At 40.9% G+C, this 24,336-nt stretch overlaps 1 protein-coding gene and 1 long non-coding RNA gene across 6 annotated transcripts in view; one reads left to right on the forward strand and one right to left on the reverse strand.

Annotated features, from left to right (window-relative positions):
* XYLT1 (xylosyltransferase 1) overlaps positions 1-24,336 on the reverse strand; it is a 176,738-nt gene that overhangs the window by 103,672 nt on the left and 48,730 nt on the right. The window lies entirely within an intron of this gene.
* The window catches only part of LOC146766077 (uncharacterized), a 34,648-nt gene that overhangs the window by 8,709 nt on the left and 1,603 nt on the right, over positions 1-24,336 (forward strand). Inside the window, exon 2 of the long non-coding RNA XR_014958530.1 lies at positions 5,986-23,352. This is a non-coding gene — a long non-coding RNA (uncharacterized LOC146766077). The remainder of the gene's footprint in view (positions 1-5,985; positions 23,353-24,336) is intronic.

Genomic DNA, 24,336 nt, shown 5'->3' on the forward strand with positions numbered 1-24,336 from the left:
GTGCCCATATTCTAATGCATCTCCTATAAAGAACCAGTATGTTTTTACAATATAATTCTATTTATGTTGTGAACTGGCTGGCAATGAGATTTCTGAGGCTCTAAACACATCTACCTTGAAAACTGACTCCAAGTATGTTCAAAGAAACGGGCTGCTGAGCAAGGAACAAAAAACCAGGATGATATTGCATGGGGCAGAAAAATAAATTGAATTTCACTGCTCTTTCAGGCATTTGGAAGGGCAGAGTGGGGACGAACGATGAAATAAAGGATACCCAACACCAGAAAAAAACATACATGAACTCTGATAAAAATCTGAGCAAGAAAATGGCCTACCCACTGCACAGAGCAGTAAAAGTGCAGATACATAGCTCAGTGCACAGGAAAAGGGCAGAGTCAAGAGTGCAAACTGAAAGGCAACTATTTGACATGAAAAACGTTATTGACAAGTATTTGTAGGAAATTGTTTAACACCAGCCCTCTTGACTGCCAGCCTGACATTCATTAAATGCAAAGAAAATGTCTTTAAAAAGCAGCATTTAATTACTTACTGAATTGCTATTACAAAGCAGTTGTTTTTAATCACAGATCACATTAATACAAATATGATCTGATCCTGACCATTAGGATTAACTATAGTGATCTTGTTTGCCAACAATAGTATCTTTGTATTTAAGTAAAATGTCATTAAAAAGCCATGGGAAGTTCATCATTAATGTGCAAGCAGTGTAATCTTAATTTCCTCCTGCAGATACTGAACTGAGACCAATCATGCAAGATTTTCCAGTATGTAAAATAACTGTCAGCTTTCATTACAAAGAATATGAAGCAAAAGGAACACTGAAATAACAAGGCTGAAACAATTTTCCAGATTTAGAAAAACCCATTCTACACTTTTTCTAAGAGCTAAAAAGATTATTTTTCAAGGAGTAAATTTTCCCAGGAATCCTGAAAACAAGATGTAATGTTCTTTTGTTCAGAGTTCAGTTCTGGGCTGGTAAGGCCACAGTAGGCTGATTATTCAACCTACCTCTCATACAGATGATGGTACAACCTCAGGTGTATGACAGATATGATTTATTTAAGAAAAACTGACTGAAGATCAGTGGAATTGCCAGCAGTTAAAGATTTTAGTTCTTGATAGTACAAAAATGATCAAGCAGACTTAATGACAAAATGTACCAAAGGCAAGAATAATGCATGGCTCAGAAAAGGGTATTACAAGGGAAGAACTCCAATCTTCAGTAATAACTTAAGCAAGTGCAGACTGTGACATCAGCACACATGGATGTGAAGGTTGACAGCTTTCAGGAATGTTAAACAAAGGGCTGAGACCTCCAGGACCCTGAGCAATTTACAAAAATTGGGCAAGAAGTAAGGAAAACAAAGCAGCTTTCGAAACTGTACGTGTAAATGTATAGGGAGCAAAAGTTTTACATATTACTCAGGACATACCTGGTATAAACAAAGAGAAAGAATGAGTTTGGTAACTATTTAGATTATTCTCTAGAAATTATGGACAGTCTAGATTAAGTGTATTTAACACTTATTTAGCCTCAATCTCCTTCAGACTATAATTTCTGACCCCATCTTGAACCTTGCTGCTGGGCACCCATCCTGTCAGATGCCATCCATGGCAAATACAACGTATTTTATGTTCGTCTTTTAATCTTATCTCTCAGCTTCTGCTTTGGTGTTCAATAGTTCACCTTTTGTCTGATTGCTACCCTAGCTCGGGTTCCAATCTTTGCAGAGCTACAAACCTGTCAGACAAGGAACAAAAACCCATTTCTAAATAGATAAGGGAGCATAAAAACAGCCATGGGTCAGGTTCTGCCTGATGTAAGGGCAGCAGGTTTTGTGAAGTGCTGCCAAGATGAGTCAGGCTTCCTCCTCTCCTGCCTTGCTGGTGAAAGCACATGAAATGTCCCAAAACTTTTCAACCTTAAAGCTCTAATAGAGCTTCAGGCAAGGATCAAGGGCTGCACTGTTTCATCACCTCATCCATCCTTACCCTGCATCCACCTCAGTGAGGCTGCCCCTTGCACTGCTGGACTGGCACAGGTTTATCAACTGGGAGGCCTCAACTGGGCTGGCTCAGGAGCCTAAGCAGGGTCAAGAAAACCACCAGTATTTTCAGTTCTTTGTCAGCAATGAAATCCATCAAACAAAACTTCAAAGCCTCCCCCTAATAACCCCTGAGGTCAACATCTTACCTCTTCTTTCTCAGAGTGACACAACATTGGGATCAACAGTTTGCTTTCTTCTCTTACTATTCTTTCTCAAGTTCCAGATAAAATGACATTTTCACAAGTATTTTAGAGCTAAAGGCTTATTAGTCAAACTGGAAAAGATTTGAGTATAACTGAAAACATGGGGTTTACATTTTTAGCAGTTAACTCCCCAGGACACTGCATTCCCATTGTTGTCAAAGTGCTGGAATAAGCCTCAAGACTGCACCATGCAAAGCTAAACAAGGATGGGCTGAGGGCTCCTAGGGTTTTCCAAATCCATGAGCCCCACACTGCAGCGTGCCCCAGAGACCCCCATGGGAACAACAGAGCCTCCTCCCCCAGCTACAGCCCATCAGATGAATCTGCAGGTGGTCCACAGGGCACAGACTGACCCAGCTGGCACAAGAGCACATTTAAGCGGTTCTGCCACCACAGCCATGGTGGCCATGGCATTGTTAGTGGAGGCAAATCAAATGGAAGTCACTGGAAAAGCTACAGGGTCCTAAAGCAGAGACTTGTCTGTTGTGGCACTGCTGAGCCAGCAAACCACAGCTACAAGGATTTGTCAAGGTCTATCATGTATTTATCACCCCCACAGCACAGGGTAAGGCAGCTCATAACGTTCAAAGGAACGTGTATTTTTTTTCCTATTACAAATAAAATGGTTTGAGGTTACGCTCCCTGCATGGTAACACTGTCCCAGTGTTTATGCTGAACATCTTTCACATTGTTTTGCTACCCAAACTCCTCCCTACATCTATGATGGTGGTCTTGGAAAGACAAGAAAGAGGCATTCAAAAATGCATGCAGACTGCATGTATTCTTTAACAGGAATATTTTCATGTGTGTAAAATGAATAGTTAACCAAGCAATTCACAGTCAGGATAAACCTATTCCAATACAAAAACTTTCTGTCCCTCTTAAATCTGGCTAATGTTATCACAGAAAACAAATAAAAATGGATTCCTTGTTCCTTTTCCAGACATTTCAATCAAAATTTTGACTCCCTGGAAGTCTGTGCCTGTCCTGCTGGTAATGACCTTCCTTCATCCAGGAGACGGAGCATGGAAGAGCACTGAGTGTTCTCACAACTTTCTGCCTTCCTTTAACATGGAAGAGCACTGAGTGTTCTCACAACTTTCTGCCTTCCTTTAATTTGCCATCTCTAACATCAACAGTCCCAAGTCTCTCTTGAATTATCACTCTTCAAACAGGCTTGTATTGACACTGGAGATGTTCCTCCTACTTTTCAAGTACCATTAAAGTCCTTATGAAGATGCACACAAAATGGAAATATTTATAAAACTGTGAAACTGAAATATGCTACATATGCTGAAGAGTAAAGTAAAAACAGCAGATGTCATTATTATGCATACTTATTATATATTTACATTTTATATATCATTTACATATTACACACTTTCTGATCTTTTTTTTTCCAAATATCAACACACTTATGTATGTATCAAATAGCTTTTAAATAAAAGCCTGGAAAAAGCCAGGCAACCTCATAAATTTGCAACATCTCTTATAAAGATCTGTTTTGCAACAAAGTAAGCAAAGGAGTGGGTGGAAGGAAAAAGCCTTTTTTGACAGGCATCCTCTTTGCTGATCCAGTTAAAGGAAGCTGGATATTCAGATGAGTGGTTAAAATGTAAAAAAAAATTCATGTTTTGCAATGGCAACAGATAAAGCTGCTGATGTGGCACCTCCCCAGTGCTAACAATGACAAGGTTTGTGATTGGAAGCTTTTCCTGCCCCAGTGAAATTTTAGGTGCTAAGGCACAGAGAAGCAGCTCCTGCTGTTTGCTCAGAAAAGGTTAAGGGAACAAGGGAAAAATCAGCACATTTGCCTCATCTCTGACACTCACTCAATCCAGGGTGACTCATGGCTGCTGACAAAGCCTGGGCTCCGGAGGAAGCCTAAGGCTTTTTGGTCTCATTTTTTTAATTTCGAAGTGAGAATAGCTGCAATTATCACATAGCTGACACTCATTCCACTAAAACTAGTATGTGCATAAAACAGCTAATAAAACAAATAAATTAGAGCTGGATAAGAGCTGGTTATGGGACCGGTTCTGTGCAGCCTGCACAGCCCAGCAGCAGCTCTGGGAGGCAACCAGCTCCAGTGGTTTTCCAGCAGCTCAGCTCCAGCAGAAGGCGTTTCCCCAGACACAGGGAACTGCTCTGGACACTGACACAGGTCCCTCTGAGAGTACAGATGTGGGAGCACAGCTCTGTCTAAGCAGAACAATCATGAAGAAGTACAAACAGAACTAAGCAGGGATGTACTCTGACAGTCTGCAAGAATTCAAAAATCAATGATAATAGTCAGGTGAGAGAGTTGTCCAGACCTGTAAGTGAAACAGAGGCATTTTTCATGGGAAAACTAGAGCTCATCTAAAGCAAAATAGGAGGCAGCAAATTCAATTTGCAGATTCAGCAAATTCAGAGGGAGAAAACAAGGATGATTTATCTCTGTGTTCTTGCTGCAGTCTGTGGCCAGCTTTCAGTAAAATGCAATATGTCTAATGCTTATACAGCATCTTTCATCTCAAACACTCGACAACACACAACTCCACTGAAATACTGGACATTTCAGTATCAGCACAAGCAATAAGTAATTTCTACTGAAAAATTAAAACAAAATGTCTTCCTGAACTGCTTCAGAAAGCTGTGGACAAGTATCCTACGTAAGCATCAAAACAGGACTCCTTTAACCAGCACTCCCTTTCTACAAAATCTAAACAAAATCTCATTTGGGCTGACACTTCATTTTACATAAGGGAGGCTTCAGAACCAACTCACAAAGTCTATATGTGAGAATGTGTGCCAATATTAAATTCAGATAAGTCATGAAGTCTTTCTGACAGAGTTCTGGCAGCTGCCAGTTTGTGTTTCACTGATTTTATAGGTCAAATAATAGACATTCTGATGTCAGACATTTCAGTACATGATCATTAGGCAATATTTTAGCAAATCCAAAAGAGCTTAGAAGCTACACATATGGTCCACAGCTGATTTTAGCCACCAGTAAAGCAACTGTATGTTGCTATAATAAGAGATGCAACTGCTGCACTCAGATGACACCACCATTAATTTAGAAAATACTGAGCAGCAAGCAGGTCCTGCTATCCTGACTGTTCATCTGCAGCAAAGAATGACTTGTCAAGTGAGCCACCCTAGTTACTCAGTGACATACAAACTGGAACCAGGCTTTTCAGCAGTGCGTGGCCATCACTGAATTGTTGTGGTCTGTACTGTTGCTCAGTGTCACGTTGATGCCAAAACAATTTTTTGCCTTTTCTTTTATATACCTTTTAGGTATTCTTAGTGCCCTTAGCAAGCACACTTATAATTCTTCAAGTCTGATTATCTTAACACAGTCTTGGTATTCTGTTAAACCAAAAGACCAAACATCCTAAAGGTCTCGCAGCTGGAGGCTGGAAAACCCTACGCCATCATAGGAAAGCAAGGTCCCCTCTAGAATACATCCTGTAAACTAAGATTAAACCCATCTAAAGAAGAATACTTTGAAATAGAAAAATATCACGCTATTCATTCAAGCCTCGCATTGAGATGTCTTTGTCAGATATGCTAATTTGTGAGGTCTGTAAAATTGTATGTGTAATCTACTGTGTGCATGCATTGCGACATATTCCACCTTGGCAAAGTGTTGCACCATAAAGATCCTTATTAAATACAGAAAGAAAAGCCCTTTACCCTTAAACATGTCTAACTCTTAATTTTAGGATCAAGGAAAAGGCATCAACGTGAAGAAACAAAGCTGACCACATATGAACATAAAGAAGTGACAGAAGACAAATGTAGGAGAAAAGAAAACAGGGAGATGGTCAAGAAGACAATTTCAGATGAGCAGAAGTCTCTACAGCTGCCATCCAATAAAGGGTACGTGTGACACGGTACTGCAGCTCTGCACCTCGCTGCCAGCCCTGCCTGGCACACCCAGAACAGCTCTGTGCACAGCAGACAGGACAGAGCCCACCCAGTGCTGCTGCCACAGCCACTGTCCAGGGCTCCTGTCAGCCCTGCTCAGCTCCAGCCACCTGCACACCAGGTGTCCCCAGTGCTTTGCCACTGATCTACCCCAAAAAACAGCGAGCACAGCGGCCCCTGCCTCCCCCACACGCCTCCCAGGGAAACTGCTGGCACTTTTTGGGAGCTGCACCTTTCCTGAGCACCAACAGAAAACATGGGGTGCCACATTTCACACAGGTAAAGCACAGGGAACTCACTGTGTTTTCCCTACGTGGTTAGGATGGGTTAAATAGAAAATAGTATCAAAATTAGGTATTTTCCAGGAATTACCTATATGCCTCATTAAAATGATTATCTTCACCTGATAACCTCCTTGCAGCAATTACAAAAAGCACATGGACAGGAACATAGCAACTTCTCAACTGCAAATTGTCTCCCACCATAACCCTCATCCAATCTTTGTTGAGATTTCCTTCTGGAAATGACAGACATGTGAATCATTTAAGATGTGTAATCTGTATGCAAAAAGAATGACACAAATTGGGAGGTAACTGAGACAAGCCATAAAATTCTTTTTACACATGGCTCTGAATTTCTGTTGCCATTCTACAAAGCACAAGGGATCATCTAGAGCTAACAAATGACAATATTTTGGTTTTGCATCTCCTGGGTTTTTAACAAATCAGCTGTTGCAAGAATGCTTTTTAACTCCACACAGGGACTCCCATGTGAAGAAGTTTCCTAATCTAGAAGAATTAACCAAATCAAGGACCCAAGTAGGTCCTAAAACATACTGAATTTTAACAGTTAGCCTATGATATATGCAACCCCCAAACACTCTCTACCTTATTTACACAAATATATACAAAAAGAAAGATGGTCAAGGCTACAAAATTACCTACAAATCCATGGAGGAGATATATGTAGCACATCACTGCAAATTATCTCTTAAGTAGGAGGGGTGTGGGAAAACCTGAAGGATAAAAGATTGTTCATGCTATTTCTCCTGGTTAATATCTTTGACTAAATGAAATTACATGCTATTGTTGCTCTTAACAGAGCAATAGCCAAGAAGGCACCTTCCTTTGGTGCCAGGAGGAGCACAACACAGCCCAGGGGCTGAGCACCACCACATTTCCGCAGGCTCTGCCTTTTCTAGATCTTCAGCAAACCTCCAGCTTATACACAAGCTATAAAGATTCTTACAAGATTCCCCTGCAACTATTTTAATGGCTTTTTCAAGCAATAAGATAAATGAGAAACAGACATCATATATTTTTTTAATCCCACTATGATTAGCAGGAAGATATCAATAAAATTATAATTTAATATATTAAATTTTAAATATTCCAGCCTTACTTTATGTGAAATAAAAGACCACCAGGAAAATGGTGGTCACTTTTACTCTAAAGTTCTGTGATTTTCTGTATTTGCCTTTCATCCTTACCAGAAGGCCAGGAAAGACACTATGAAGTGATACTTCCAAAGGATAATATGCCAAGTAATGACAGGTTTATAACTCTAGTTAAAGATTTAACTTTCATACTGAGGCCATGCAGGCTATAAAATATGAACTCATTGCTGTAACCTCCAGTTAACCAGTCTGCCAATTTTACCTCACCCTTTCTTTCTCATTTGTTTCAAAATACTTTGTAGTTGAGATTTTGAGCAGACAAAGACCTGAAACTGTGACCCAAGACAGAGCAAAACTGTAACCACCACGATGTGATAGCAAAGGAGGCAAGAGGGCAGTCTGGATTTTGAGATTTTAAGATCTAGGTTGTCATTAAGTGGCTGAAGTACAAACACAGAGCAGATCAATGCAAACATGATCAGAGTTAAAAGACACATCTTTTGGTGTTAGTGGCAAACCAATGACCAAAAAGGTTTCCTTTGGTACAGTAAACTTTTTTGATTCGAGTGAAAAAAACTACATTCACTGCTAATTTTTAAATTTAGGCACGGCCACCGCGGCACCGATGGAGCTGTGCTGGGAGGGAACGAGCCCCAAACTCAGCCCAGCTCCAAGAGTTGCCAGTTCTGTCACTGTCCCCTGGAGTTGCAGGAAAACAATCTCACCATGAGCCCTTTCAGGGGAATTCTCAGTGTAGTTCTCTTAAAAGTAGCTTGTTTCCATAGAAGCCTTCAACATCCCTTGATTGCTGCTGCAATAATTCAGGAATCCAAATAACAATTCAGTAGTTATGTTTGGAAAACAAAATAACCTGCAGAAAACCACCACATGCAAACAAACAAATAGAAGTCAAAAACCCCCACCTAAATGAGGCATTTGCTATCAGGGCAGATCTTCAGTCAGTAAATCAAAGAATTTCTACTGCTCAGTAAAGAATTGAGTTAAAACCAGAAAAATGCTTGGATAGAGTCACTTGATTTCCTTTTCTTCCATCTTTTATAAGCCGCAATGGTAAGAGAAAGAGAAGAAAGTCAAAATTTTCCTGGTCCTGCCAGATGGGCTGACAGGCTGTTGCTCCACACCTCCCTGGCAATGGCTCCAGCTGGGAGCCTCGGGGCCCTCACTCACTTCAGGTTTGTGCCTGCCCTCGAAGGGGGTGGCTTTTCTCAGTCACACACACCAAACCTTTTGGGGTACCTTGTGAAAAAAAAAAAAAACACTACAGATCACTTTGACAGCTTGAATCCCACAGATTTAAGGCCAAATGATATTTATTAGGGAAGACTCCTGTGCATTTCATAGCTGTAGGAGTTCTCTGTACTGGAAGGGGTGGGGTGTGTCCTGGCTGAGAAAGGACCTGGCTCTGGGGCTGATGAAATCATCTCTTCCACACCCTCAGCTCATGGCAGCCCACAGCTAAACAACAAGAAAAGTGATGACTGTTTAAGTGAAAAACAGAGTATTACCTTTTTAACCAGCTCCACAGGATGTCCCACAGCAAGACATGCAATTGTAAGATTCAAAATAAATCTGCTCCAATCCTAATGCAGTTTTATCTCTAAAGAGAAGTTCTGCTGGTTGACACAGTTAGTACAGTCTGAACTTAACAGTTTAAAGGAAGCAGCTCTCTGGAGTCCCTAAGGAATTAGTGGAGACAAATTATAATGAGCACATCAGTGGCATAATTGCACAGCAACCCAAGAAGCAAAGAACAGAAAGTTTCATGTTCTTTGTTGCTAACTAAAAATTTTTAAAAATAACAGTTGCAAAAAATTTATCAGCCAATTACTGCACTTGGCTTGTTTCTAGATTCAAGATTAGGCAATGAGAATTTCCAGCAGCAGCTGCCAAGGCTGCTGGAGCCTGTGCAAGGATGGTACATCTTCCCCTTGGCCCAAACATGGATTGGCCATGGCTGACAGCTGCAGGAGAACCTCTACAACAGCATTTATGCAATCAGTGCTTGCATGGTAGTTATTTATTTAAATTCAGGTTCAGAAGCACAAGACAGGATTATACAAGTGCAATGACAGTGCTGGGGATTTTTCAGCTCTAAAGCAGGTTTTACAATCCTGCTGTTTAAATGCACTGCTGGTGAGACAGAGAGATTAGAATTAATTATTCACATGTGTACATTTAAAACCTACAGGTAAGTATCAGTGCACCGCTCCAAGGTAATTTCCAGGGTGTCTCAGGGGGACAGATAATGCTGGAGAGCACTTACTGTCAGAAGGGACATGTGGCAGGATTTGCCTCCTGCTTTCCCAAAGCTGGGCAATTCCTCAAACCCGCCTGAGCACAGGCCATTGCTGCCAGCAGCAAAGCTGCCAGCACCAAAGCTGCCAGCTGGCCCCTTCCCTTCAGTTTCTTTTGGGCAACTTGGCTTCAGTTTCCAGAAGTACTCTGCAGAATGTGAATGTACAGAATCAATGTACATTTGTAACAATGAGATCATTTATGGTACTGTAGAATGTATCTGTGTCTGATAGGTTAAGTATTTGTAAAGCTAATGATCCCTTAACTGCACAATGGTACTCTGGTGCTCTCTATTCATTCCCATCAGACATTTCAAGCCTTGGTTTATGAAAGAAATTCTCTTAAGTGTACAGAACGGAAAGCCATGACAGAAAAATCCTTTCTCTTTACTAGGAATAACAGCAGCTTCCATCAGGAGAAAAGTGTTTTGCCTTACTTCTGAGGTGAAAGGATTAATGTAAAACTCTGGTGCTACTGTGTTTTCTGTACCTACCTTCAAATTCTCTGCCCATTTTCAGCTCATCCCAGTGGTACCAGTGGTAATTGAGCTCACTTACTCTCCCAGTGTTTGCTTTTTTTTGCTGTTTTCTAGACATTTCATGAAATATGAAGTTAAGGAAATGCTGCAACCATTTTTACTTCTAGAGAAATCAGAGACTGACAATGGAGGAAGGCAACTTAATAATTAACACAGCTCCACAAGGCTTTTGTGCAGAGAACTTCATATATTCGGCATGTAGTCTGCTAAGTGTTTTCTCTTATGGGAATTCAGAACAGTAGGAATGTACTGTCAGAAGTGGTAAAATAAAAAAGTTTGTTCCATTTACTGTGATTACAGAGCTGGTGGGAAGACATCCTGATCCCACAAGGGCTGTCTCAGTCGCTGGTCCCAGCACACTGCCAGAAATCACACACAAGAAACCTGAGGGGTGCAGCAGGTCACACGTTTACTGCAGTCTCAAAATGCCTCTATCCTGAAATCCTTTGCTTTTATGTGTGGAAGCACTAACACTAGCCCAGCTTATTTATGCTGATTTAAAGAAATCTTTATGGGATTACACCTCAGCATCAATAGAAATGGTCAGCTAATTAATGCCTAGATCAGCTTCCTCCTGTGACTGATGGAAATCAGTAACTGCTTCTTGCAGAGAACCCAGACTTAATTCTCCAGCCTCTTCCATCTTATATTGATTCAATTCTTCTGAATTCAATACTTTAACTAGCCTAGATTGTTTAGTATCTCTTACAGTGTGAGGAGGTGTCCCAGTGCTGCCTACATTTTATAAGACTGAGCTGTGTTCTGGCTCATTAGCAGGTGTAAGCTCTACATGAAATGAAACAACAGCAGAATTCTGCTGGTAGATTGTGTTGGTAGTGAAGTTCAACAGGACAGATGGGCTGTCTGGGGGAGAAATGGCCTTCTGCACAACAGCAGTGGTCACACATGTTGGAGCTTATCATAATCATCCTTAAAAACAAACAGTATAATGAAATACAATCACACACTTTTCCTAAATAGGCTGAGGTTTTGCACCACCCCCTCCCAAAAAAAACAAGAATCCATTAAAAATATGGAAAGATTGTGCCACCACTCTGTACTATTTAGCTTTCATCAGGCCTTCCCAGGTACAGACCTACTTCAGTGGATCAATTTTAATGCTGTTACTGCAAAGCAAAAGTGAAATTATCACTAAATTGAATCTATCAAGTACTCCTCTTGATAGAACAAGATTATGTGTTTTTGAGGTCACTGGGATCACATATGGTTATTTCTTCTTTCTACTTTTAATCAGGTCTATAAACTGGAAAATTATAGATAAACTGATGAGAAAAAAATGGCATCTTTTTTCTGTCCTTCCACATGTATATTACAGGCAGAAAGAATACCATTTAATCAGTGTTTGGCTGTGGGCAGTTTCACTTTTCAGTAATATCCAGCTTCACAACAGTGAGCCCTTGCACAAGACTCAGTTGAGTGCATAGGCAGTTTCTGTTGTTCAAACAATGTATCTTCCAATGAATAATCTAATAAATACACTTAGCTTTTAGTTGAGTTGTTTTCCCATTGGACAAGCACCTGATGTTTTTAGTGGTTTAACAGAACTGGACTTCTATTGTAAACAAGGATGAACTCTTCTGCAGTGCTATTCAAACAAAGCATCAGAAGTATTAACCTGACCCTTCTAAAATTTATGGCAAACACTTCAGATAACCTAAAAGCATTGAATAAAAGAATTGCAGGGTTTTTTCACTGACAAAAAAAAAAAAAAAGATCATTTTTAACACTTGCAAACTAAAGTAATTTTGACACACACCAAGTAATCCAATGCAGACATAAGCTCACTTCTGCTCTTTCATCAGCTTACCCATAATTTATAGTTGTGTTTCTGCAAGTTTAGTTGATTTTAATTTTTTTTGTTCCAAGCACTGGGTTTAGGCTCTAGAAATATGGGTTTAGGTGCAACAAAACCTTATTTCTCTACTCTCATAAGGAGGATAACAGTACCTTACTTCATTGGACTTAAACAAGAACAAGCCCTCCAAGCCCCAGGGCATTGCTGGGTGTGTGCCTGGAGGAAGCCTCTCCCAGCTCTGTGCCACACCTGCACTCTGACAGCCAAAACCTGAGCACACACTGCCAGTTCTGCTGGTGACACTGGAGCACAGAGGGTCTGAAATGTCAGCAGAAGACATTAAAGGTTGTATCAACTACTTTACAAAAACATAGCACCAGCCAAAATATTCACATTTCCACAGTCTGTGACTACAACCATTACTACAGCAATTACATTCCTCTAGAAGTGCTCATTTTACACTCACAAATGCTCACTATAGACTGCATGACCTAACTTAAATCTGCATTTTCCAAGAGCATTATTCCTACTTTTCCCACATGCGTTGAAACTTGAAGCCAAATTTACAATGGTATTTGGGGACTTCGCAGTAATAATTGGTATTTTAGCAGGTAGCTCAACACCATCAAAGCAGGAATGGGAGTTGTACTTCTATGTCATTAAGTACTTTTCCTGTATTTTTACATGTCTGCGTATCATAATCCATTCTGAAAGAGACCTAACACATATGCTTGTGCAGAAATATTCTTTGCAAAATAAAATTCCCCACAACAAATGCACCACTGCAGAGGAGCTCCGAATCTCAGAATAAAAGTCACCGCTAAACTTTAGATTAAAAACATGCCTTTTTGGGGAATATTCTGCAATTGTCCATATTTAACAATGCAACTGTTTTGCATGGGGGTAAAAATGACCCTGTCCTTAAAACTGGATGGGCACTAAAACTAGGGGCAGCAAATATTATTGTCAGAGCTTGTATCAGAGCTTCATGCAGGACAGAGCCTCTGCAAGATCCCCAAAGCTTCTCTGCAAGACATTGTTTTCTGGTGTTTTCCCCAAAACTGGGCAGTAAAGCCATCCCAAAAGAATGGTTGTAAACCAACTTTACAAAGCAATCTGCACTTCATGGTAACTGCTCTTTATCATTTTCCAATCAACACTAGTTGGCTTCTAATTGATTTTATATTATGTCCCTTACCAGAAGTAAGAATATTGTGTTTACTAGGGCAGCACAAAGAGGGCAGGCCTATTCTTACTGCTGTATTTAATGCTGCTGCTAATCATGGAGATTAGACTGAAACAATTACAACAGCTAATTAAAGAACAATGCGGTTTTTGGCATCTTTTCTCAGACAGCACTACTGGGAATTCCTAACTCAGGCAAAGCAGGGATAATTAAAAATCGAGCTCTGGTTTCCCCTGCACTGGCAGCTGGATCACACTGATTAAACTGCAAATAAAACACATGAAACCAACACTTTGTAGTGTATCCAATTTCACTTAAAAGGGTCTTTAAACTGAATCATAAACAGAGAAACAGTGCACAACAAATTATTTAGCTGAAGCTGGATATAGTCTTCACTGCAGTTGCTTCACAGCTCACTGTCTCTGGCACAGAGCATGGGACACTCATTAGTGCAGGGCCTGGTGAGCCACTTGAATCATCCATGGCCCTTCCAAAGGCAGCATTGCTCAAAACATCACACTAGAAGCCACTGAGCTCAATCAAACACCAGCACAAAAATCTGGAACACCCCTGTGGAAAATGCAGAATTGCACCCAGTAACACCCAGGTCGTTACTGAAGAGTAAGACAGGGCCAGAAACCCCTTCCAGTGACACTCAGGAGGGTGGACGAGGTGCTGAAGAGCAGCTGGTTTATGACAGCTGCAAGTTCAAGACAAACTTGCAGAAATGTAAGTAGAATTAAGCCTTGTCCAACATTATCTGGTGCTTCTGCTGTAAGACACCAGGGAGAGAAGAGCAGTCAGAGCATCCCTTTGTCCTGCTCAGATCTCAGCATTACCTGGGCTCAACATGCAGTGACCCAGAGACAGCTGAACTTTCTTACAAGGATAATAAAAATAATAACCTTTCCTCTTGGATAGTGTTTGCCTGTATACGTTTGAGTCACACAAGAGCAGTAAGAACACAAACAAACTCTAAGAATAAGACATGAAAGGTAATGCAAAAAATACCAAATTACTTGCCTTAAGCTTCTTTGGGTGTTTAAAAATCTGCCTGAAGATTGTTACTGTGCTCTCTACTTAGTGCTTTGTTAAATAACAAGGAGATCTTGTTAAAATTTTTTAGCTAATGCCAAGAAATTTTGTATTCATGCCGCTGTGTGGAGAAACATCAGTACAAACTCATTTACAGTGATCCCACGAACTGGGCATACCTCATTTGATACTGGTACAGCTCAGCTACACTGAGTCTGTAAACCAGCAAGAGCACCTCATTCCTTCAAAAGCATAACTATTTTCAGCTTAATATATTAAGTAAATATATTTAACAGCAGCAAATAATAATAAAAAGCAGGGAGGCTGCACTTGGCACCTGCAATACTTGCACTAAAGCAAAGTGCTTAAAGGACAGGGTGCTGATGCCAGCAGATGCAAAGGAAGGCATATAACTAAAGGGAAGTTTTCTAAGACACGGCCCTTTCAATTTGTTGGTAAGCATTTGAGAGTTTGGGCTACAGCACAAAAAATCTGCTACAGAAAAGAATTAGAGACCAAAAGGGGAAATACATTGTTTTCTACCTACCTACATATGGTGCACAGATTACACAGCAGTCCTGCTTTAGCCACATGTCATGGGAACAGTTTGGAAGGCTGGCTCAGAGTTAATTAAGAATAAAATTATGCTAAAGGTCCTTGTGGAAAAAGCCCAGTTAGCACAGTAGTACTTCAGAGGAAACACTCAGCTGCTCAAGAAGCAGCCAGCCTGGGCACAGAGGTGTTACAGACACTGGGCTGGCTTTGGGCAGGAAAACACCAGTGGAGAGCATCTCCTTTGAGCCTTCCTTGCCTGGCCAGTGCAGCTGGACACTGCCAGCACAGGGGCAGCTCTCTGTGCAGAGAAGACAGGTACACATGTGAACACCCACAGCCCTGCCTCAGCTTACTGTATGAATCTGGAGACATTTCAAAGCTCACAGAGGCTTTTCAGAACCTAAAACGGAGACCTCAGATACCACTGAGGCTTCACCTCTATTTCACCAAAGTCAGCCTGAACTGCTTTTATTCTCCTCATTACCTCAGACAGAGTAATTTTTGCATTTCCCTACATTTCATTAACCTTATTTACTTAAGACAAACTTCAAAAATAATTCTCGCAGCCTGGACTGCCTAGAAATCAACGGCAGCAGGCAGTAAAGACAACATCACCTGGCAAATGGTTCTTTCAAAGGGCTGCAAGAAGTGGCTGTTGAACACCAGTAACAGGAGAGAAGAACCAAAAAGCCAAATAAAGAAACTTAGTGACCTGGCTGGCAACTTGCAGTGTGGTCTTGAAGGTTTCTCCTCCACCTGATTAGTGACTGATAAGGACTGTGCTGATTCCTTTTTGTTCACTTTCTTCTTTAGATGCATAGACGCTTTATTACAGGGACACAATATACTCTTCATTTTAAGCTATTTGTTATTTCCTATTACTTTTGTTAGTCTCTGGTTACACATAACAGAAGTTTATACTGGAGAAGTGGATTTCGTATTTTTCTCTGAAGTTACAAGTTTGTTCTCAATCCCTGAGATGATATCTCATGCTTAAATGAAATTTTGGCAAAGAAAAGCAAAGCACTTTATAGCTATCCTTCTCCATCTAGTACCATTATGTCTTTATATACCTGTGTAAAAGCAAGCTATGCAAATTTTCCTAAAAATAATGATGCTAGTGTAATTGTTCTTTCTAGGCTATGTTCCAAAACCAATTTTAAACTTGAAAAAAACATGAAAGTGGGATAGCTGGGAAAAAATACTTCGTTTTTTACTTAATAATAAATGCTTGAAAGGATCACAGCATTTTATAAGGTCATATGTAACACCAGTTATGACACCACAGTAATGCATTATTCAGTGCCAGCAAAGAATATAAATCCTTGTAATGTACATGGGTGAAATGTGGTTTAATTCTTATTATCCTTTGGCTTTGACTCAAAGTTCCTGCTGAGCGTTATAATGTTTAGATGATGCAAATTCCCTGAGATGCTTTAATTAAAGATGCAATGTAAGACTTTACCTCTGGCTGTTGGTAACAGTACCTGGCACTTCCATTTCCAGAGGTACCACTCACCAGGTTCCACTGCCCAGCCTGGGCTCGGGCCCCCAGTGAAATGGGCATTTCTGGCACTGCTCAGGCTGGGGCAGACTGCTGCTTTGGGCAGACATTCTGCCTTTGCTACTGCATGGCTGAGGAGACTGAGAAAATAAAATTCCTTCTCTAACCTCTCCTTTTTTTTAACAAGGAATTTCTCTGGGGGACTACCTGGATGTTTAAGACCAGGAGTTTGTAGCACACTTGCTAGTTCTCACCAGCACACATTGCCACTGTGCTCCAAACATTGGTAAAGAAAGACTTGTGGAATTTGTAGTACCTGGTGACTGCCAAAGTTCCCTCCTGCTCAGCAGCAGGTCAAGCCCCTGAACCTCCAGGACCTCTCTAGTATGTGCATGCATAACACAGCACTGGGCTTAAGGAGTATCTTCTGCCCACCTTTTATGAAATTATCAAAAGACATCGTTTTGTTTTGAAGTGAAAAACCACCTCAGACCTCTAAACCCTACAATTGCCAAGAAAAGCTTTTCCTATTCAGCTCTGTGGGACTCTCATTCACAGGCAAGGACAGCTGGATGCCTCCAAGCAGTCTGGCAAAGACCCTTCAGCATTTTTAGGAATTTCACTTTGTCTTTGCACAGCATTTGCACTCCTGTGATTGTGACCAGCCTAATGGATTCTTCTCTCCTTTTGAATGCTGAAGCAGGCATTTTAAATGCAGTTGTTCACATTTGTTGACTCAAAGTGCACACATCCTGGAAATTCACCGCCTTTCAGCATAGCTGCCAATAAATAATTAAAAAGCCTATTAAGACAGCAAAAGCCAATTCACTGAAATTATAAGCAAATATTTTTGCATCAGGGCCCAGACTTGAGGAAACACTTAAACAGCACCTTCAACCCAAAGCAAGTGAGCATTCACATTGATGCAACTGCCTGACTTGCAAGTCTTGTGTTTTACTGAGTAAGAGCTATTACTCAGCTCTGTAAATTACTTTCTCTTGTGAAAACATACAGTTATATTCAAGATTTCAAAATATCTAGCAAAAACAGCAGTTTTGTAAGTAGAAAGACAAGTCTGATTTCAGCCGAAGTCCTATAATTTTGAATCTGGATAGAAAAAGCAAATAGTACTGACAGAATTTAGCCTCCACTGTATTTTTTTAGACATCAAAATACTTAAGTTATTCAGATACACCCAACATCACAAAGGCAGATAATAATGGAAATAAGGACATCAAGAAAGTATTATACTTCAGGCAGCATATTTGCAAATATTACTGGAACAAAATTAACTGCCACAGAGGGAACACAGACATTAGGCACAAGGAATCCCAGTTTGAAACACATTCAGAAAATGGGACACATCAAACTAAAAGTTAAATTCTAATTAAGAACATGAAACCTAGGAGGAAAAGCATATGCTGTCAGAGCCACAGCAGTTACATCAGTGAGGTGACAAGGGAGGAAAATCTGAAGAGGAACAGGGATACTTAGAGAAACAAAAACCCTTCTTTTGGGAACAGAGCATCTCTGCCAGACAGCATATGTGTCTAGCAGCACACCTTGGCAGACAGGCAAGCCCTGCTGACCCTCTATAGTTTGAATTACCCAGGATGACCTTCCCCAGCTTTCTAATTCTGCATTTTCATGACCAGCTGAGATTATGGGAGCAAGGGGCAGGAGAGGGTTTGATGATCCCAATGAAAATTAAAATTACCAGCTGGGACACCACTGGTCTTTGACTGACTGCAATGATGATTCTCCCATTCAACAAACAGACATATGCCATTTTCTGAATTATGCCAATATTTGGATTGGTGTTGGATGGAGCACACAGGCTCAGACAGGTGTTTCAGGAGCATTTGCAAGGAAATCACGCTTTTGAAAATACACAACCTGTTCCTGGAATTGAACGGATTAGCTCAAGATGTAGGACTGTCTACTGTGGAAAGTCATTTAAACTAAAACAGAGCAAGAATTCACCTTGGACCAACAACTTTTGATTTAACTTCCTTTGCTGGCAAGCTTAGTGTAAACTAGGCACTATGCCAAAGCCTCCCAATCCACTCTGGAGCAGATGCAATTTGAAATGATGCTCTCATCTTTTAACAGCATGGACTTCAGGCTGAATTTTCAGGTAATGGTCAGAAGGGGCACAGACCTATGGATCAGTCATGATACTTTGTGTAACAATAAATCAAAGCAGGTATTTACTAACTTCCTGCACTGCACAGTAAAGGAACAGCTCCCAGACTGGTGTGTGCATCATGGTATATGGTCTGCAAGGAAAAACTGTTACCTCTAAGCTGGAACAACAAGTTACCAAAACCATCAATGTTTAGTAGAACCTGGAACAGCAGGAAAATCATATTAAATATATGTTTAAATACAGTACATACACAGACACAATCCTTAAATGTCTTCAACATGAATGAGATCTGCACACCCCCGATTCACAGGCACCACACCAAGCTCCATCACCTCTGCAGAAACTGCTTGGTGTTTTGCTGTGACTTCTGTGGCATCCTCCAGGCAATGGACACGACCTGGATTTCCACTCTCTGACACCACAAGAAACAGATACATGCCAGAAACCTGTTTGTCATGGAGATGGAAGCCAATCACTTCATCAAACCTGCAGGCTACTCACATACCTCTCCTGTACACAGCCCCTCATGGTCACTACTGCTGAGTATGAACCCCGACATGAGTTTCATTTGAGTTTAGGCTTCTCTGAAGCTTTTGGGCTTTCCAAGTCCATCAGTTTGCTTCAGGCCAGCTGGAGCCAGGCTGGGATTTGCAGCCTTCCTTCAGGAAGGCCAGAGGAACTCTGCCCAGCAAACATGCACCCACTGAAATGACCCAGACCTCTCCAGCTGCAACTGGGGCAGCTCCTCCTGCACAGTACAACCTGCATCTGTCAGGGACCTTTAAATAAAAATGCTGAACTAAATAATGTCCTTATGAATGGCCAAGTTTTACGTGTGCTAAATCTCCCACACAAACACCAATTCACTGACAGAAGCAGTACTGGCACATCATCAGCACTTTCTGTGCCAGGCTACCCAACAGGACCAGGAGAGCCAGAAAGGGACTCCTGCACTGGGTGACACAAGAAATCTGGAGCAGAGCATGTTGAAATTCTGACTCCATGTCAGAATTTAAAGACAAGATAAAAAACATCAACCACTTTATGCGTGCCAGTTTTGAAAGGCTGGGCTTATAAAGAACACAAAGCTATTCAACAAGAGAAAAAAAATGAATGTGAAGAATAGGTCAGTTTGATGCCTAAAATAAAAACGCAATGATCCCCATTTACACAACATTTCTTATTTTCATGGGCAAAGGAACAGCCAGCACACCTTGAGAAAAGGTTAACAAAAGGCTGACTTCATGCCTCATTTGTTATTTAAACTGTCTTTTGCTTTTTTACCCTTAAAAAACCAACAAACCAGCTATTAACCAAGGCTAACTTTTTGACCTCTGTAAGACACTACGTGCAGCTAGCAAATATGGTGATAACAGTGCCAACACAAGTTCAAAGCTGAGCTGCCAGAAAGGTGCTCTGTAAGCAGCGATCAAACATAGCCCATTTCCTGCTTACTAAGAAACCAAACACTGCTGAAGACCACAACCAAATTAGCATCTAGATAATTTGTAAATAATTAACTTAGTGTCATTTTATAGACACTAAGTGCTTGCTCTTCTAATATAATGATTTAATTATCAGCATTTATTAAGAATATTTTGTTTGCTGTATGTAAATGCAAACATTAGAAGACAGTCAAAAGCAATTAGAAATGTAGGTAACATTTACTACATAGGATAAAGCACAATTACATGCTAAAAGACACAGGAACAAAGAAATACTAATAATTCTGGTTCCTGTGGAGCCATGGAATAACACATATAATAAATTGTATTATGTATAAGCAGCAAGATCAAAACTATTTCAGGTTTACAATTGTTTTACAGCTGGCTCTCTAAGTAGAGCAAGGAGCTCACCAGCCCTGCTTGTAGCAAAACCTTTATCAAAAGCTCCACTTCAAGCCTGGCCTTACAAATTATTAACCCCTTACCAACGGCAGCCCTTGGCACTTGCTAACAGAAGCCAGCAGCACAGGCTCCCTAGCCATGACTTCCATCTTAAAACTGCTGAATTTTGTCTCCAGTTTAGCAGTGTGAAAAATGTGTATTTTATTATTGGCTCTTTGCAAATATTATATTGAATACTATATGTATTATGGAGGGTTATTTTGTAATACTGTATTAATCATTTTTAAGTAGTGTGTTAAGGTTACAACATAATGTTAAAATAGAAACTATGAGATGTAAGATACTTTGTACTAGCTCAAGAAAGGGATAAGATAATCAAGAAAATCTTTGCACAGAGATAACAGCAACAGGAAACCTGAAGAGTTATAGCTTCCTTATCAGAAAAGACAAACATTCTTCCACCTTCTCTCCATCTTTATAGAACCACCAGGACTAAGGGGAAGAAGCTGACAAGAACCAGAGAAGTTCTTAATTTGCAATGAATTTATGCATCTTGTATGAGAGATATGAATATGCAGCAGGCTATTGCTTTTAAAGGGTTATTCCATTGTTCCCATGGCATGTTTTTGGCAGCTTAGTGCCCAAAAACATCCAGACATGCTTTTTATGGTCTCATGTTCTAATCCTCATTGTCTAAATTTTTATTACTCTAATTTTATTACTATTTTTATAACTATTTTATTACTAATAAACTTTTAAGATTTTAAAAAACAAGGGATTGGTGTTTTTCACAGCAGCACATATGAAGTAGAGAAACAGTCCTGCAGCAAGGGAACTGTCCTGTCCTGCAAGGGACAGCGTGGCTTGCACTCTCCCAAGGCTCAGTGCCCACCTGTGGGGCACAGGGCAGCGTGGCCAGGCCACCCTGGGCTGCAGTCACAGAGGGCTTGTGCCATCCCAGCCTAAGCACAGGGCTCCTCTGGGGCTCCCACTTCTCAGGCAAGAGCTCCCCAACAGAGAAAACTCCACTTCTTTCACAGAAGAAATCCTGGCAGGGTGGTATGTTCGGTTTTGTTGTGCTTGGAGGATATAAGCAATGCTCTGGGGTGATGGGCTGTGAATGCCAAACACCCGAGAGGCACACTGGGTTCTGCCCCAGGGCTGTGCTGCTCTGAGAGGCAGACTCTCACAACCAAGCTATTTTTGCTGCATGCCAGATTTTGCTAATCCTGTTCTGAGGCTGACAGCTCTCTAACACACACAGTGCACCGAGCTCAGGCAGTAATGCAGGCTCTGGCTGGAGCTTTGAAAGGCAAGCCTCAAATTCAGATGCTCTGTCAATTACTGGACACAGCTTCCAAAAGCTCATACAGCCTTATCTAGTGCATGGCTTGCTGGAAATCCAACTGATAGAGGAGTGCAGGGCTGCCTGTGTGACTGGATGGGATGGGTCACAGCCAGGGCTGTCCCTGTCATCACAACTGGGATGCCACAAAAAGGTGCTGAAGGGGAGGGGAGTAGCTGGTGCATGTGGACATGCCATTTCCATGCAAAAGTCACCTATGGCCTGGGCCAGCACAAGATTTTCAGTCATGGAATGGAACCACACATCTCCCACCAGTACTAACAAGGGGTCACACCAGCAAGTCACAATTTTGGTTTCTTTTTCCTGAAGAGGAAATACAGGGATTATTTCAAATAACCCAAGATTATTAGCTTCCTTCCTTAATTTCCCATGGAAACATGTTTTCAGACAAATTTTATCACTTCCACAAATGTCCAGCTAGCAGCTTTGGGAGTGAACTGACAGATTGCCCACTGCCTCAGCATCATCATCAACTGTGCCAATAAACACTGTTGTAAAGCAAGACAACCAAACATTTGTGTCTTTTTCTTTTAAATCTTTGGCTTCAGCACTACAGCCCATCCAGTTGGCAGTCATTTTCCCAACCAGAAGCCAGAACACAGGAGCAGGTAACACAAAGCTCTGTATCTCTGTGGGATTTAACAGCTACTGATAGACTTTTACTGGACCTACAGCCCAGTTATTCCTCACCAAGGGATACTGGGGAGCTCTGCAGTGAACCAGCCTCCAGGGACTGCACAGCTCCATCAGCAGGGCTGTAAAACAAGGCAGGCAGAGGAGGAGCAAGGTGAATGTGAAAAATGCCCCTGTGATCTGTGCAGCAGCCCAGGCAGGTGAGCAAAAGAATCTTCCACATAACTCATCCCACCCTGTACACTGGGAACAAGAGCTCCTGGAGTGGGTTCTCCTTGTGCTGGGCACTGCAGGACTCAAGGGAGAGGCAATCACAGAAACAGACACAAGTCTCAGTGTGTTACATGGAACTGGGCATTGCCACTTCAAAGCTGCCCTGGGTACAAAATTATTGTAACTAGATCTGGAAACTGCTGCATGTAAAACACAGCTGTGCACGTCTATATTTATCCAATTATTATCTGATTGTTTGTAAGAAATTCTTGGTGCATTTTTATTTTCTGTGCTGTGCTTCTCCATCCCAATAATGGAATTAACACTTTAAATCACTTTGCTGTGCAAAAGCTATTTATGCCACTGAGGTCTTTTCCCAGCATAACCTGAGGAAAATTGCAGGAGTGTGTGGGGGCGGGGGGGAAAGCAGCATCAAAAAAGCCTTTTCAGTTGTGTTCAGCTGTAGCTATTACAGAAAATGAAATAAAACACAAACAGACCCCACATTTCAGTATCATTTCAAACCAACCCCAAAGTAAAATGCATCCCAGATAGTTTTCAAGAAACACTGTGCACAGAAAACACCAACAGAGGGTAATGTGAACCAGGTCACCTGCACACAGCTTTTTGTCCTGCCTGCTGCACAACCCTGGCAAGTCAACTCACATTTTCCTCGCTGCTCACTGGGTGCTTGTGATTAAGCATGCTCTCCAGTGTCAGCCTAGGAGGGGAGGAATGGGACCCACCCAGCCCATGACTGGAAAATAACAGGTGAGTTCCTCCTGTTTTGATGTTCTGGCAGCAAGTGACACAGGAAAAAGTAAGCAGCGCTAAAATCTTTTACAGCCCTCACTTCAACATCACAACTGTCACAAATACATATTGTATTTGCAATCAGTGAGATATGAAGTATTTCTTTATTCCTAGATGTGTTTATCAGAACAACTTCTACATTTAGTTCACTTAAAGAAATAAAACAGACACCCAAGCATTCTATTAGTGTCCAAGTACTTTTGTTAGTACAACTGTCTATTTGTTATGAGCAAAGATGTGGCTTAGAGCTTTATTTAAGCAATTATCCAGACCTCATGCTATCAAATATTAATATTTTATGTTTTATCTCCACAATCATTACTCTGAAAAAAATCAAGATTTTTCCTGTTCTGTGATGTCATTTGAAGTACAAAGTATAACAGCATAGAATAGCTTTACAGTACAGCAGAAACAGAATCAGAATGACACCTTTGGTTCTGACAGCAATTGATTATAATTTGTATATCTTCCCTTTTGCCAATTTACCCTGTACAATAAAAACAGACAAGCACAGAACTCAATTTTCTTTCTTTCACCAAACTTAGCTATTGCTGCTAAGCATTTTGAATGCAGTACAAATTAAAAGGGTACTGCTCGGAAATACCACAATTTCCCTACTTTTTAAAATCATAGCTTGGAAGCATAAGGCTTTGGTAGGTGCATTGTTAAAAATACTCATAATTAAAGACAACTGCATAAGAACATCCCACGTTCCTGAAGCTTCATCATGCTTGAATAGGCTAAGGGACAATTAAAACTTGCCCATTTATAGAAAAGAC

The sequence above is a fragment of the Lonchura striata genome, chromosome 14 (genome assembly GCF_050655825.1).
Source record: "Lonchura striata isolate lonStrDom1 chromosome 14, ASM5065582v1, whole genome shotgun sequence".
NCBI lineage: Eukaryota > Metazoa > Chordata > Aves > Passeriformes > Estrildidae > Lonchura > Lonchura striata.